Raw genomic sequence first — 13,931 nt, forward strand, 5'->3', positions numbered from 1 at the left:
TATCATATGACTCTTCATAGTGGAGAAGCTCATGATACTGGTAAAAAAAAGAAAGAAAGGAAAAGAAAAAGTCCCATCTCCAGCCTGGATACTTTATCCATTGTCTTGTGATTTCACAGAGTGCTTTTCATAAGCCAATGCCAATAGATTTGCCAGGGCTTGTCACAAGTTTGCTCAGGACGATGGGCCTCTCTTTGCATCTCCATGTTTCCTATTAAACGACTGCATCTGGGTTCCCCGATAAAGCAGCTTTTCAGTCTTTTGAAACAGCAATGTCTATTTTAGCTACAGGACCACATCGTCGTGCCCCCACCCACGCACACTAATTTCTTTTGCTGATTCTTTTTCTGCAACAAGAAAACACAGAGCAAAAGGAGGAAATAAGGAAGTATGAGGCTTTCTTCTTGTGCAAAAAACCCCCATGCTCTTCTAAAGTAGGGATTGAAAAGCAGCTGAAGACCATGAAGGGAACCACCACAAGTTGAGTGTTTTTACTCTGATGCATTTAATGACCAGAAACCACAGGCAGGCCCTGGGCTAATTAGATCCAAACTATGGGGCCAGCTCAGTTGATTTCTGGTTGGGTTTTACTTTGCAAGATGCCATTTGCCCACCTGAATGGCTGGCTCCAAGTTCACTTATACCAGGTAACAATGCCTACTGCATCAGGTGCTGTACCAACCTATAGTAAAAATGGCCTTGTCTATACTGTTGCAGTGGTTGGCCCCAGACAGGAAGGGCTGAGCTCACCTTGCTTATCCGAGTCTGACGCATTCCAGAACTAGAAATTTGCCTGCAAGACTAGTTCAGGCCCATCCCCACTTATTTGCAGAGCCACTGCAGCCTGAAGGCTTGGGAGCAGGCACTTGGAGACTAGTGATCACTGAGTTCAATAAATACAGGTATACATGAATGAGAAGAACTAACAATAACCTTTAAATGAAGAGCAGTAGGCAACCTCTGTAGACCCTTTGTCTGTCTCTGACTAACTAACTTAACTTGGGAACCGGTGTCCAAATCCCAACCTGTGTAGCCTTCTTAGTCAGGGAGTGTCTCTATTATAACCTCTGTTGCTACAGGGACAAGTCCAGAGCAGCCTCACGGGACAACTTGCCAAACTGAAGTGTCATGGGTGCAAGCAGACAAGATGGGCTCTGCCCCACCCTCATGGGGACGTGTTGCTGCCGTGGCACAGAAGAGCCCTCACAGCGCCTGTCTTGCAGGGTTTACAATCTAAATACAATATAAGCAAAGTGGAGAAGCATGATATACCCCTTGTACAGAGTGGGAACCAGTGACCAAAGGACATGTTTGCACAGCAAGCTTACTGCACCAGGCTGTGCTCCAAACCAGCAGCAGTGACTATGTTTGTGCAGCCATCAGGTGGGCTCATTTGAATGGTTAAGTGATAGGCCCAATTAGGTTAAGTGACAGGCCCAATCAGCAGCCCTGCTGATGGGTGTCAAGCCCCTGTCGCCGTTCAGTTTACAGCCTCTCTGCCAATGCTACCACAGAAGTGCCAGGGAGAGGATGCAAGCTCCCACAGACTTCAGCACATGCACAACTGCCTGCTTTTGCCCTCGTTATGCGAGGGTCTCTGATCTTGGCAGGGTCACACTCAATAAAAATGCATGGCAGCAGCCGAAGGGATAAAAATCACCTGCAGATGCATCTTCATTTCCATTTCACTTATGCAGCCATTTAATAACATTATTAACAATAGGGGTGGCTCTGGTCCTTGGCACTGTGGAGGTGGCTGGAAGCAAGTGGGAGGTGGAGCACTGCACACCAGAGCCCACCAGTGGGCTGAGTGATGCTCATGGCGGGGTAGGAGGTGGTTATTTTACTGTCTCCAAGGCACCTCCCCCAGATCAGAGCCCTGTCGTGCTAGGCACTGTACACCCACGTAATGAGAGACCGTTCTTCCCCCGATTCCTAATTAGGCAAGACAAGCGAGTGAAAGAGAAAGGTAAAAGGTCTTGCCTGTGGTTACACAGCAGTCCAATGGAGGAGGTACCACAATAACCCAAGTCTCCTGAGCCCAGTCCAGTACCTAGTTTTGAGCTCTTTCCGTTTCTGGCTTCGTTCCTTCGTCTCTTCTCTGAACTGTGGGGAGTCAAGCTTATCTGGCTCTGGGGATAAATTAGAGCAGCAGCAGAGTGGATGCTAGGCTGTAACCAGCCCCTGTTCCAGCAGCTGAGTTTAGCCAGGTCACAACCATGCTTGGGATAATCCCATCTTCTCCCTGAGCCTTGGTCCCTGAGCCCAGGACTGCACCAGGAGGTGGCTAGATCCACGAAAACTGTTTTGCCTGGTGAATCCCTCCACTTTCCACAAGTAATCTCTAGAGGATGGATTCCCCAACCCCACTGTCCTTCCTGCTGCTGGAGCCAAGAGGCTCCAGAGTATGCTGCCTTCTATTAGACTTGTGCCGACATCTTTTCGGAGGAGACCGAGTGACCTCTCTGTCGGTGCAGGAAGTTCACTCATACCTGGTTTTAAGGTGAGGCCAAAGCCCCATTTGCAAACAGGCAACAGCTGGAGGGCAGAGGTTGGTAGACCCTCCAAGAGCCTTGAGGATCCTGGATGTTCCTGCAGGAATGGGACACCGACCCTCAGCACAGCCTGCTCCCACCCCCAGCAACATGTTACATTCATTTTCCCAAAGTAAATGTCCCCGGACTGTGGGGAGCAGCAATTTTATGGCTTCTTCATTCCTTTGCACATACACACCTCAAACCTGTAGGGTGGAAAAGGTGCAGGGCCAGGAAGATTGTGGCCCAGAATGCAGAATGTGCTCCTGGGCCCTTATACAATGCTCACATGGCAATTACACCTTCCACGGTGCCACCAAACCAGCCCAGCCCAGCCGCTCTGAACTTGGCGCTACTTCACACTTACCGTGTGGCGGCAAGGTTGTGGGACAGGGCAGTTAAGGTGTGTTGCTGCTATTGCACAGATGTAAATCCATCCCCACTCGGGACTTGTGCTACAGGCTGCCCACCGTTGACCCAGCTGTAAACAGGCACCTGCTCCTTCAGGTGGGGGAGTCGCAAGCAGCCAGATGACATGGCAGCTGCATTGCTCCCTTGTGTACCCCTCACTATGGAAAGGGGGGACGTTGCCACACTAGAAGCATCGGCCTTCTAGGCTCAAAGGGACTGTGACTGCCTTGGATAGCAGCAGACCCGGCTGTGCTAGGCTCTGTACAAATATAAATCAGAGCTCCTTTCCCAAGGAGGGTATGCTAAAGAAAAAAACCAGCAGCTTTTTATCCAGCCACTTCCTCCTCAGTGTTACCTTCTGGAGTTTTTAAGGGTGTTTTTGGCTTGCACCAAAAGCCAAAACCAAGCAGCAGACACCCAGCCTGATTTATGCTTCAGCTCCACAACAAGCAGAGGCCCAAGTCTCATTGCAAAGGGTCAGAGAAACACTGGACCAAGTGAACCTGGTTAGAGCGGGGCTGTGACTCCCTCAGCATGGACTTCAAAATGTGCTGATGCCTTTCCTCTAAATGTGATGGCTCAAAGTCTCCTGGCAGGCAAAGCCAGACAGGGTCAAACCACAGGATGGGCCTTAGTCCTGAACCACTGGAATGATGATCAGAGATGAGTCATTGCTCAGACCCGGCTTGGCACCTCCAAACTCAGAGACTGGGCGAGGGAAGAGGGAGCTTGGATCAGGCTGGGGATTGTTACCAACAGCAGTGTCACAAAGTAAAATACACGGGGAAAAAAATTAACGACCACATAAAGAGAGAAAAGCACATCAAAATGACCATACCCCAAACTGACTTTTGTCTCCAAAATGTGAGAAATACCAGAACCTACAAGACCATGAAAGAGGCTCAAATACTGGAATGAGTAATAGCAGAATAAAGCTGAATTCATTAGGGATTCTGAGGTCAGCTCGGTCGTGATGCTGCAGGTATAGGGCCCCCTCAATGGCAGAGTTTGTTAGAGCTATTCAGTCTCATTGGGTGTGTTTACATATGCATTTAAGCCAGTTTAAATTTACCTTGCAGTAAGTTACTGTGCAAGAAGCGGGAATAGGCCGGCGTCTACACGTGCAGGCATTAAAGCACATTAACGCTTGGGACTAACTAAAGTTAGTCCCAAGTCAGTCCACACACACACTGTTATTGCACAGTAAGGTGTCTACACATGCATTACTGCACAGTAACTAATCAGGTAATGTGCATTACTGTGCAGTGACTACCTGCATGATACAGGTATAAAATTTATGATCAAGTCAGCGTAAGTTGCCATATTTACTGCGCAGTATGGCCATGCACATGTAAACGTGTGCCCGTACTGTGCAGCAATTTTGGTTATGGCACAGCAAATGCACACATGTAGACGTGGCTAATGAGTCTAAAGGGTTTGATGGAATTAGAGGACAAGCTGAAAGGCTGCTCCCATCTCCAACATCTTGACCACCACAGACTCTCCCATTGCTCAAGGGCTGTAGAGCTGATAAACATAATAATTTCCCTTGTTCATGCTGGCAAACACATACAACTCATCACTAAGGCCAAGTGACCTGGAGCAAAGTGGGTTTTTTCCCCCCTGACAGAGCTTCTTTGTGAGTTTGCTTTTAAAATAGAATGAGTCTGGTTGTAAAGCTTTTTTTTTTTCCTGCCAAAGGAATTTGGTGGAGTAAGGACAACATGAAGTCATCGGAATGAAAATTGCTAAAGACCAATTAGGTCTTGTCAGTCTCCCTGAGCAAGAAGGATTTTTCTACACTTCTTCTACAGCAAAAGAAGCAATTCATAGGCAGTTGACAGAAAAGATAACAATAAGTCACCTCAGTTTTTTTATGCTTAATCTTTTTCTGGCTCTGCAGTGTTCATCATGTGTTGCCAGCCCTTATGGCATGTCTTATAACAGTTGACACTCTTAAGTCACTTAGGCCAGGTACAGGCATGATACTTGTACCGGTATAAGTGATCAGCGACTGGTCTATAGCCATAACAGAAGTCTGACATGCAAAACCGGTCTATACTCATAACAGAACAGAAGTTCAGCATACATAGACTGATTTAAAAAAGGTGGAACCAAGTCCACGATTAGTTCCCCCGCCTTCCTCCCCCCACCAAAGGATGAATGTGCTTTCTGTTCGATACTGATCTAAACGACACCACTTACAGAAAACTGAATAACTTAGATCGGTTTTGCCTCGGGCTTTTTGATGCCTGTGCTTAGTCCTGGTGTCACAGCCTTCTACTGTCTCTCTTTTTTTTTTTTTTTAAATAAATTTCTAGCTTTCATAATGGCAAGGAAACTATGCACTTAAAAGCTCAGAAATAAATCAGAGGGCATAGAAAAAATAGTTTTTTAAAGTTTCATGACTTTTAAGTCAATCCCAAACATTCAGTTTTGAATGCTCAGGGTGGACAGTATTAACTTAGGGGGAAAGCATCAAAATAAGCCTTTCTTGGGCTTACTGGAGTTTACAGCACCTTGCTTTGCACTTCAGAATTTAACTCACCATCCAACACCCTGCATTACTGCAGGAAAAAACAGACTCCTTCACATGTGCAGTAGTCCTTCTGCCTGTATAATGAGGCATAGTAATCAGCTGGCACGTTAAAGGGTAAACTCTAGAATAATAATTTATGTCCAAATGCAGCGTATAGAGAGCAAGACAAGAAAATAAGGCCAAGAATGGTCACCGCCAGCATGTGTCAAAGACAAAAAGAATCAAACCCAGAGCTCAGAAGCAGTTTAGACAAAGTGTCATGTAAATTATGGCTCTTTAAAAGGTTTACAGTAAAAAAACCCAACATTTGGCCTTTTGAGGGGGAAAAAAGGAGCCAAACCAATTGCTTCAAGAACATGGTGAGGACAGAGAAGCAGAGTGATCTGGACCGACTGGAATGACAGGTGGAGCAGCCTGAATGAGATCATCACATCCCATCTTCTGCTGAGGCAGGATATGGTTCCTTTCGCTCACCCTGTAAAGCATCTGACATGGCCACTACAGGAGATTCTAGCCAGAGAACAGAGAAAGGCAAAAGCCAGGCTTGTCATAAATGAGGAGCGCTTACAGGTGCCTAGACTGTTGGTCCAAAACTTGAGACACCGTAATAAAAGGCCCAAATCTCAGATGGCAGCTGCTCAGCACTTCCCGAAAATCAGGCATCTTTAAGGCCCCTCCAAATTGGGAGGATCGCAAAATCATTAGTCAGCCTGGAAAATCCTAGCAGAAGTGGCCAGCTGGACATTTCATGTCTTGGCTTTTTACCCTGTTGTAGTCACCACCAGACAAATCCGTAATGCTGACACTTGTATATAACCGGTTGGGATTAACACCGCGTTCCCTACCCTAGGGTCACAACTACAGCAATGTAGCTACAAGATCAATGTCACTTCCCCCACAACAGGGCAAGAATTTTATCACCAACATGAAATCTACTTTTATTCATATTATATATAAAAGCTACATTACAAGAACCTCAATTTTGCAAAGCCAAGCACTCTGGTATTAGGACATACCACCATTCACACAGTCTCTTTAACCTTTACTTTTGGGGTTTTTGCATGATCATTAATAACAATGTCATTAATTATTTGCATGAGAACTATTTTTTCTATAGATACTGGCCTCTCAGTGCTCAACCTGACAGTGTGCCCCAGTTGGGTAACCAGCTGATCTATTGTTTTCCCCCATCCTCATCACTCAATGTGTGGTTCATTGCTCACCGTACATTATTCACCTGGTACTGTCCAAACCCTGCAGTGACCAGTTTCCTTGTGGGCTTTTCTATCTCACACCTCTTCACAAACAGCGATGGGTTTATTGCCATGACGCTGCTGTGAAGTAAAGGGGCAATAGTCCCTTTTACACACCAAAGAATTTAAGCATGGAAAGATGAAATGCAGCATGGTCTAATGCCAAATAATTTGAAGGACCCAACCTGAGATTTTTTTCAAAGGACTCAGCATTTTGCAGCACTTCCTGCCTGCAGAGAAGAGTTTCCTCAGCTGCAGCTGCAAATGCTCAGTGCTTCTGCAAAGCAGACCCCCCGGCCTCCAGTTGGGCGCTCAGATACTGAGGGACGCACAGTGAGAGGCCACCTGTGAAGAGCTTTGATTTATGTGGCTTGCCCAGCCTTGCATGGCAGCTCTGTAGTGCAGGTCAAGAGACTATCCGGTTCTAAAAGGTGGCTTTCAACTAACTGCCTTGGCCACAAGACCCTCCCTTCTCCACCTGCAACCCCCTGACTTCATCTATTGCCTCCTTTCCAGCTTCTCCAGCAAACGAGACAGGGGGTTTTACAGACAGCAGCCTCCTTCCCTGCACAATCCTGATTCAGCCCCAGACAGGTCCAACCAGTGCAATGAATGAGGCAGAACTGGTGTAGAAAGACAACGGTACATCACCATGTTATTAAAGGCTGTACACGAGGAGGCCAAATTAAGGTTGTCTGAGCAACTGCTCTGCCCCATCTTTGTTGCTGCTCCCAAGTCCTTCTCATGTCCCTTACCCTGGACCCACTCTCCCTCCTCCTAATGTGCTCATCCCCAAAACTTATTCTACCTTGATCCCATTCCTGTTCATATATCACATATCTTCTGTCTCCCTGTTTGTGGCCCACTTCCGAGCTCCTGGCTGCAAACCCACCACCTCTCTCCTCTCCCCTGGTTCTTTATCCCTGCTGCATCAGATTCAGGGGCTAGGGAGAGACATTACACATAAACTGGTTTAAGTGATCAGAAACTGGTTTAAGCCTGTAACAAAACAGAAGCGCAGTGCACATAAACCAGTTTCAAAATGGCTGAAACTGGTTTAAGATAAACCTGGTTGAATGTAGTATCAGACTTAGCTGATTCAGATCAAACCTGTTTATGAAACTTCTGTCCCAGACCCCTTCCTGGTTCAAGTTAAATCACAGTCCCCCAGCATCCCAGCATGCTTTGCATCCATGGGCTGTCTGCTCCAGAGAGCAGGGCTGGTCTCATCCCTCTGCTCCCTAGCTGGCACAGGGAGGGCTGGCAAGCCCAGCTGGGGATGCAGCCCAGTCTACAGGAGTAGGATTGCTCCCCAGGCAAACCCTGGCTGAGGGATGGGGTTTGGGGCCAGGGCTAAACACCCCTTCACCTGCTCAAACTTACTGCGGGCTACAACTGTAGACTACAAATCCCAGAGGCACCTGGAAGCAGGGAGAGGAAGTGATAAGCAACCCTGCAAAGTCCTGCTGCTGTAATTCTGGACTGCACATCCCAGCGACCTCAGGGGCAGCAGGAAGAAGAAATGAACACAGCCAAAGAGCTATGCTCTAGTGCTCCCCGGCTTCTGGCCTGAGCCACTGTGGGCATGTGGCTGCATTTCCTGGATCAAAGGTAAATGTCTGTTCACTTCTGTTTCGATTTAATCTATGCAGTTTAGACTAACCTACAAAGACTGAATCGATTCAGCCTTGGGCATTTTGACTGTACCTAGCCAGGGAGACCACTGAGAGCACACAATCTCCCTGCTTTCAGTCATGGATTTGTGCATGGCCTAGTAAAACAGAAGAGCTGCAAGGAGCTGGAGCAGCCTCAGAGTAGTTGAATCCCTGGGGAATTTACCTTTCATGTCCCAACAAGGCTCTACTGAGTACAAAAATGCATGGATGGCTAATACTTTCACCAAATTTAGACAAAGATGGAAAAATGTCACATCCCTGGCATTAGGGCATCCCTACCAATGTCCAGGTCCTTGTTCCAGACATGGAGGCACTCAATCCTCTCAATGATACTGCTAGAAGAATTATTTTTAACGCAGGCTAAGTGCATTTATTTTTTCATAAGCCAATTCTTGGAAGTAACGGAACACTTTTTGCTGAAAATCTTTCTAAAAAGTTTCAGCCTGCAACAGACACCCGGCACAGATGATTTCAGCCCAAATGGTTCACCTTGTAAGGTTAGGGGTAAAAGATAACAGGATCTAAGGAATAGAAAATGTCTGGGAACCTTACCTGTGCCATCAGTGGGAAGTCCTGCATAAATTAGTGGCATATCAGCCCTACATATTAACTATGGGCCCAATCCTGATTAAAAACTGGATAAGAAATTCGGGCCCAATGAAAATTAGGTCTCTGTGAGTCACAGTCTTCTCTCTCAGCAATGTCACACAAGATTTTTTCCAGCCGAGGGAGTGGAGCCATCACAGAAGAGTCAGGCCCTGCATAGTTAACTTCATACTTCCAGGGGGATTTTTTTATTCTGTCAAAAAACAGAATGACTGTAGCCATCTGTCTGACACGGCTCTGGAGGGAGGAGTGATGATACACTCTCATCTCTGAAGAGAAACCTGTTCGGTTATGCTCCACAATTCCTCACTGGCAGAGAAGTCAGACACTCTTGTGACAAGGACTGTTTTGCATTGAGACCCAGGGCTGCTTTTCCTATTGCACATATTTGCTCTCTCTCCCTTCTGGCAGGGCTGCAGCAGAGGCCACAAAACCAGCTCCCTTCTGAAACCGTGCCAAACCCAGCTGATCACAACGCAATCTTGTTCCCTACCCCACTCCCAGTCCTTCACTGAGCAAACTTAAAATAGTTCATGTGCAAATGGCACCTAACGGCTTCCAAATGAGTGTCAGAAAGGCAACCTGCTGGAGTGAAAGACGGGACTGTGTCTAGCAGATTGACATAGCAGTGCCTTATTGCTCAATGAAAGACTACTGGAGGCAACCAGCCATACCGGGACACTGGGGCTTCTTTGTTTTTAATGACTGAACACTACAATGAGTGGTGAAGGACTGCTCCCAGCCTTCTTTTGAAACCACTCATCTTGGCAGAATGGGTTACAAGTTTCCAGAGCAAAGTTCACCCAGCCTAAATGCCAGCAGGCACAATTTGCCTGGATATGCTGCGGGGGCAGGGGAGCAGGGGATGAAAGGAAACTTTTGTTGCACGCGAGGAGGATGTCCTCTCCATTCCCACTCAGCCTGTGCACGCTTGGGCCAAGCCCAATCTTCTGCTTCCCAACATACTTCAGATCACAACCACAGACTTGGGCAGAGCTGCTGACACCAGGAAAATATACACACAGGGATGCACTCAGGGCAGGGAATTCATCTGAAGGCCGGACATGTTTTGCTGGACATTTTATGTAGTTAAATGAAGCTGCCGGCTCTTTTCAAAAGATGCCAAACATCCAAAATTCACATGGAGCTCTCTGGGAGTGACAAGTGCCCAGTACTTCTCAGGGCACTTATATCAAGATAAAAACTCAACCTTACACTCTAGTCAGCTGGTGAAATGGAACTGGAACTAAAAGTGCCTGGAATTAAACCATCGACTCAACACAGGAACCCAGTGACAGGACACAGGGACCACTCCCCTTTGCTTTGATTCTTTTGACATGGGTGAGATTGTTAAAGCAGCCTAGAGGATTGGGCCAGGTCTATGCCACCTATAGGTGTATAATGGCAAAGTGTGATCCTATTCCACCCCAGCTCACATCCCTAATAATCAGTGCATGTGCAAGGTGAGTGGGTCCTCCTTACCACTTTCTGAAACTTTGCCTTAAGGCTAAGATGAAGGTAAATTATAAAAAGTAGATGCATTAACAATTTTTCAAGGACCAGGGCAGGATGGATTAGAAATATGTGTACATGTCTAATAGATGGAATACGATCCAGCCACACGGTCCATTCATTTGAAAGGAAACGTAGATTTAAATCCTACTGACAACTCTGCAAATCTCAACCTTCATATTTCAAGCAAACCAGTTTCCTTGTCTATAAAATACTAGTCAGTACCTTGAGTTATTAAACCCCAAAGAGCTTTTAGTTTGGTTTTCTAAATCCAGTTTGCTGCCCCAAGTTTCTGCCCTTTGTTTTCTTTTTGCAACTTTCTCAGCCAGGGCAGTGGAACGAGCCGAGCATAGTTTCCCGTTTCATAGGTTCATGATTCCACTGAGTGACTGAGGCCAGTTTTCCTCACTGGCAAACACTCTTTGGAGAACCTTTATTTTCTTCTGCCCCCGCCCCTTATTTTTTAAATAATTATTTCCATGAACATTTCCTAAAACATTTATTTCACAGGAATTTTTTTGGGGGGGGGGGCATTTGGGTAGCACAGACTTTCACCCCCTACCCCAAATGTAGATAAAACAGGTTTTTCCAGTGATATGATCTGAGGAAGGGCACTTTGTGCTCAAAAGCTGGTTTAAATCTCTCCCACCTGTGTGCTGGTCCAATAAAAGATATTACCTGCAAATATCATTGCCTCTCATTCATTTGCTGGGCCATGATAGCTAGAACATCACTCTAACGCTATCAGAAAACCGGGGCCATGTTTGGAGCTGAAAAATCAAGTCCCTTTAGATCTTGCTTTGTTCTCGTTATAGAATTAACTAATCCAGTGGTGTAGGCACAACACCTAGGGGTGTACAATTCAGCATGCAGCCTGAGGTGGTAGGCTCATTAGGATGAGCCTAGCGCTGCATTGCACATTTAAGCAAACATCCTATGGACTTGAGTAATACATTTGGGATGTATTTATAGCCCACTGGGAAGCAAAAATAGTCAGGACTTGGTGCAGATAGAACCTCCTCTGCAGCAGAACAATCCCACGAGAAACCAGTGCTGTCCTGGAGATGACTGTCAGTGTCCACGAAAAGAAAGGAAAGGTTTAAGGAAAAGCTCAGAAAGTTTCTTCTTAGAAAACTATGGCCTAGAGTGGTGACATGGGCAGGAGCTCAGCTGGGGCCTTCTGGGATCTTTATATCGCAGAGCAAATCCTCCCTAAAGTTTAATTGCCCCGCAGTGCTAAATCTGAACCAGCGAGTCCATCATGCATGCTCTGAGCAGCCTGATGACTGACACAGCGCTGCCCCCGCTCCTGTCCGTGGGTGGATCCGCAAAAGCTCCTTCCCAGTCGGAGGCATCAGTGGCTCAGATGCGGCAGGGTTTGCTTCACTCTCTAGTCTGCCTTCCTGGCTCAGCAGGAGGGTTGTGTGCTTTTTTTGTGCTGAATGACGGGACCACAGAAGTCAGAGAGGGAAGAGATGGTGTTTGGGGCGGGGAAGGGGCTCCGTTTTTTCCATGCAGACATTTCAGTGCAGAGGACTTAGTATTGGGTGGGGGCAGTGTATGTGGACAGCGTGGGCTGAGCAGAGGCTCATCAAGCTCCGTCTGCAGAGACTCACACATGCCTCCTGAGTGGGGATCCCCATCACAGCATTGAGATCCTACTGTGGATGCCCTGGTCACTGAAGGACACTGAGCTTTAGACATTCTGCCCCAGCGGGAGGAAGAGGAAGGAGCGCAGGGTGTGATCTCCTGCACAGGAAGCACCATGTCCCTCTCCTCGGTGACACGTGGCACCTGCTCAGCCTCACAGAACAGCTGCTGAAAGCAGACACCCGGGAAATGAAAGGTGCAGCACACCAAAAAGGATGCTGGTTCCATAGCTACCAACTCCGTGACGATAACTGAGTGCTCAGCCCAAAGGCAACGGGGCCAATGGAAAGACTTGCTTTGATTTAAATAGGTTTTAGACCCGGCTTCTAGCCTCCTTCCTTGATCCTCCAGCTAACAGGAGGACAGGAGTTCTTCTGAGTTCTCAAAGCAACAGCAGGACATGGCCTGAGGTTTCAGGCCTTTCGTGGTGAGGACTCAGGGCAGGCCAACCCTGTGGTCCCAACCTGCCCCTGCCCCTGCCCAACCCACCCATCCACTCACTCCTGCCAAACCCAGACATGCAGTCATGAAACCGCTCCAGAAGTGACCCTTGCTGCCTTCCCCAAGTCCTCCATGCTCCTGTGGATTTAAGAGTGACAGCAGAGGGACATCCCCACAGCTGCTTCATTATCATCACATTCCCAGGTTTGGGATATACGAGTGGCTGTGAGATGGGAGGGTGCATTCAGGAACAGACACTGCCAGAAGCGCCAGGGACTTTGATGCACCCTCAGAGTACCCTGGGGTTGAAGTATTTGGACTCCACTTGGCAGGCCATCTTGGTGCATACAGACTTTGCCCTGGCAGCAGAGTGACTGTGCTTTGAAAGAGAGGGGCTAGAGCAGTGCACCATATTAGCAACAGTGACAGCCTCCAGGAGGAGAGGTTTGAATTCTGCCCGGGAGGAGCACGATGGCTGGGGACATATCAAGAGAAGGGGCCAATGAAAAGTAATGTTATCCTCAACATAAAGAAGTGCAAACCTGGACAGCAAACATGTGACATATCCACCTCGATGCTTGAAAGCAAGGTATTTTACACCCTCCCCACAACCACAGCAACCGGGCACCTTGGCATAGCCACCTGCAGCGCTGCATCCTCCCTTACACAGCCTGATCAAGGTCCGCACGAGTCCAAGCTTGGAAGCAAACTTAGCAATTCTGGATCCCAACCCAAACCTTCTTTGAGCTCTGAGATATTTGGACCCAGGGTTTCAGTTTGACCCCTTTTGTCTCCAATTTATCAAAGCACTTAACCACTTCCTATCTTTAGGACCAAGGGGAATTGCAATGAAGTTGAAGGAAAAGCTCATCTGTTTATGATTAAGGACAAGCTTGAATGCTTTGTTTAACCAGGTCTGAGAGGCAGCCAAGGAAGGTCAGCTCTGGAATATGATCCAGTGCAAACCATCCTGCAGGTTCAGATGGGGCTGGATCCGAAGTTCTAGACTGGATTTATTTATAATTTGAGCAAATCAAAGCAACATTTACTTCTGGGTCATAAGACGCTGCAAAGCCAGACAGCAGATTGAAAAGATCAGACCATCACTGACTCTCAGGTAAAGGCATAATAGGATCTGATGTGCAATCCACACAATTGTGCCTCCTGCCACGCCACACATGCATGGCAGGAGGTGTGACTGCAGGATCCAGCATCAGATCCAATCACACCTTATTGCCGGTGCAGGAGGAGCCCGGGATCACCATCCCAGGCTCCCCCTGCACTGCCACTAGACCCTAGCAATACCCCA

General features: G+C 47.4%; 1 protein-coding gene across 1 annotated transcript in view; it reads right to left on the bottom strand.

Moving 5' to 3' along the window:
- MCF2L2 (MCF.2 cell line derived transforming sequence-like 2) overlaps positions 1-13,931 on the bottom strand; it is a 232,733-nt gene that overhangs the window by 216,839 nt on the left and 1,963 nt on the right. The window lies entirely within an intron of this gene.

The sequence above is a fragment of the Crocodylus siamensis genome, chromosome 6 (genome assembly GCF_052110815.1).
Source record: "Crocodylus siamensis isolate JL-2025a chromosome 6, ASM5211081v1, whole genome shotgun sequence".
Taxonomy (NCBI): Eukaryota; Metazoa; Chordata; order Crocodylia; family Crocodylidae; genus Crocodylus; species Crocodylus siamensis.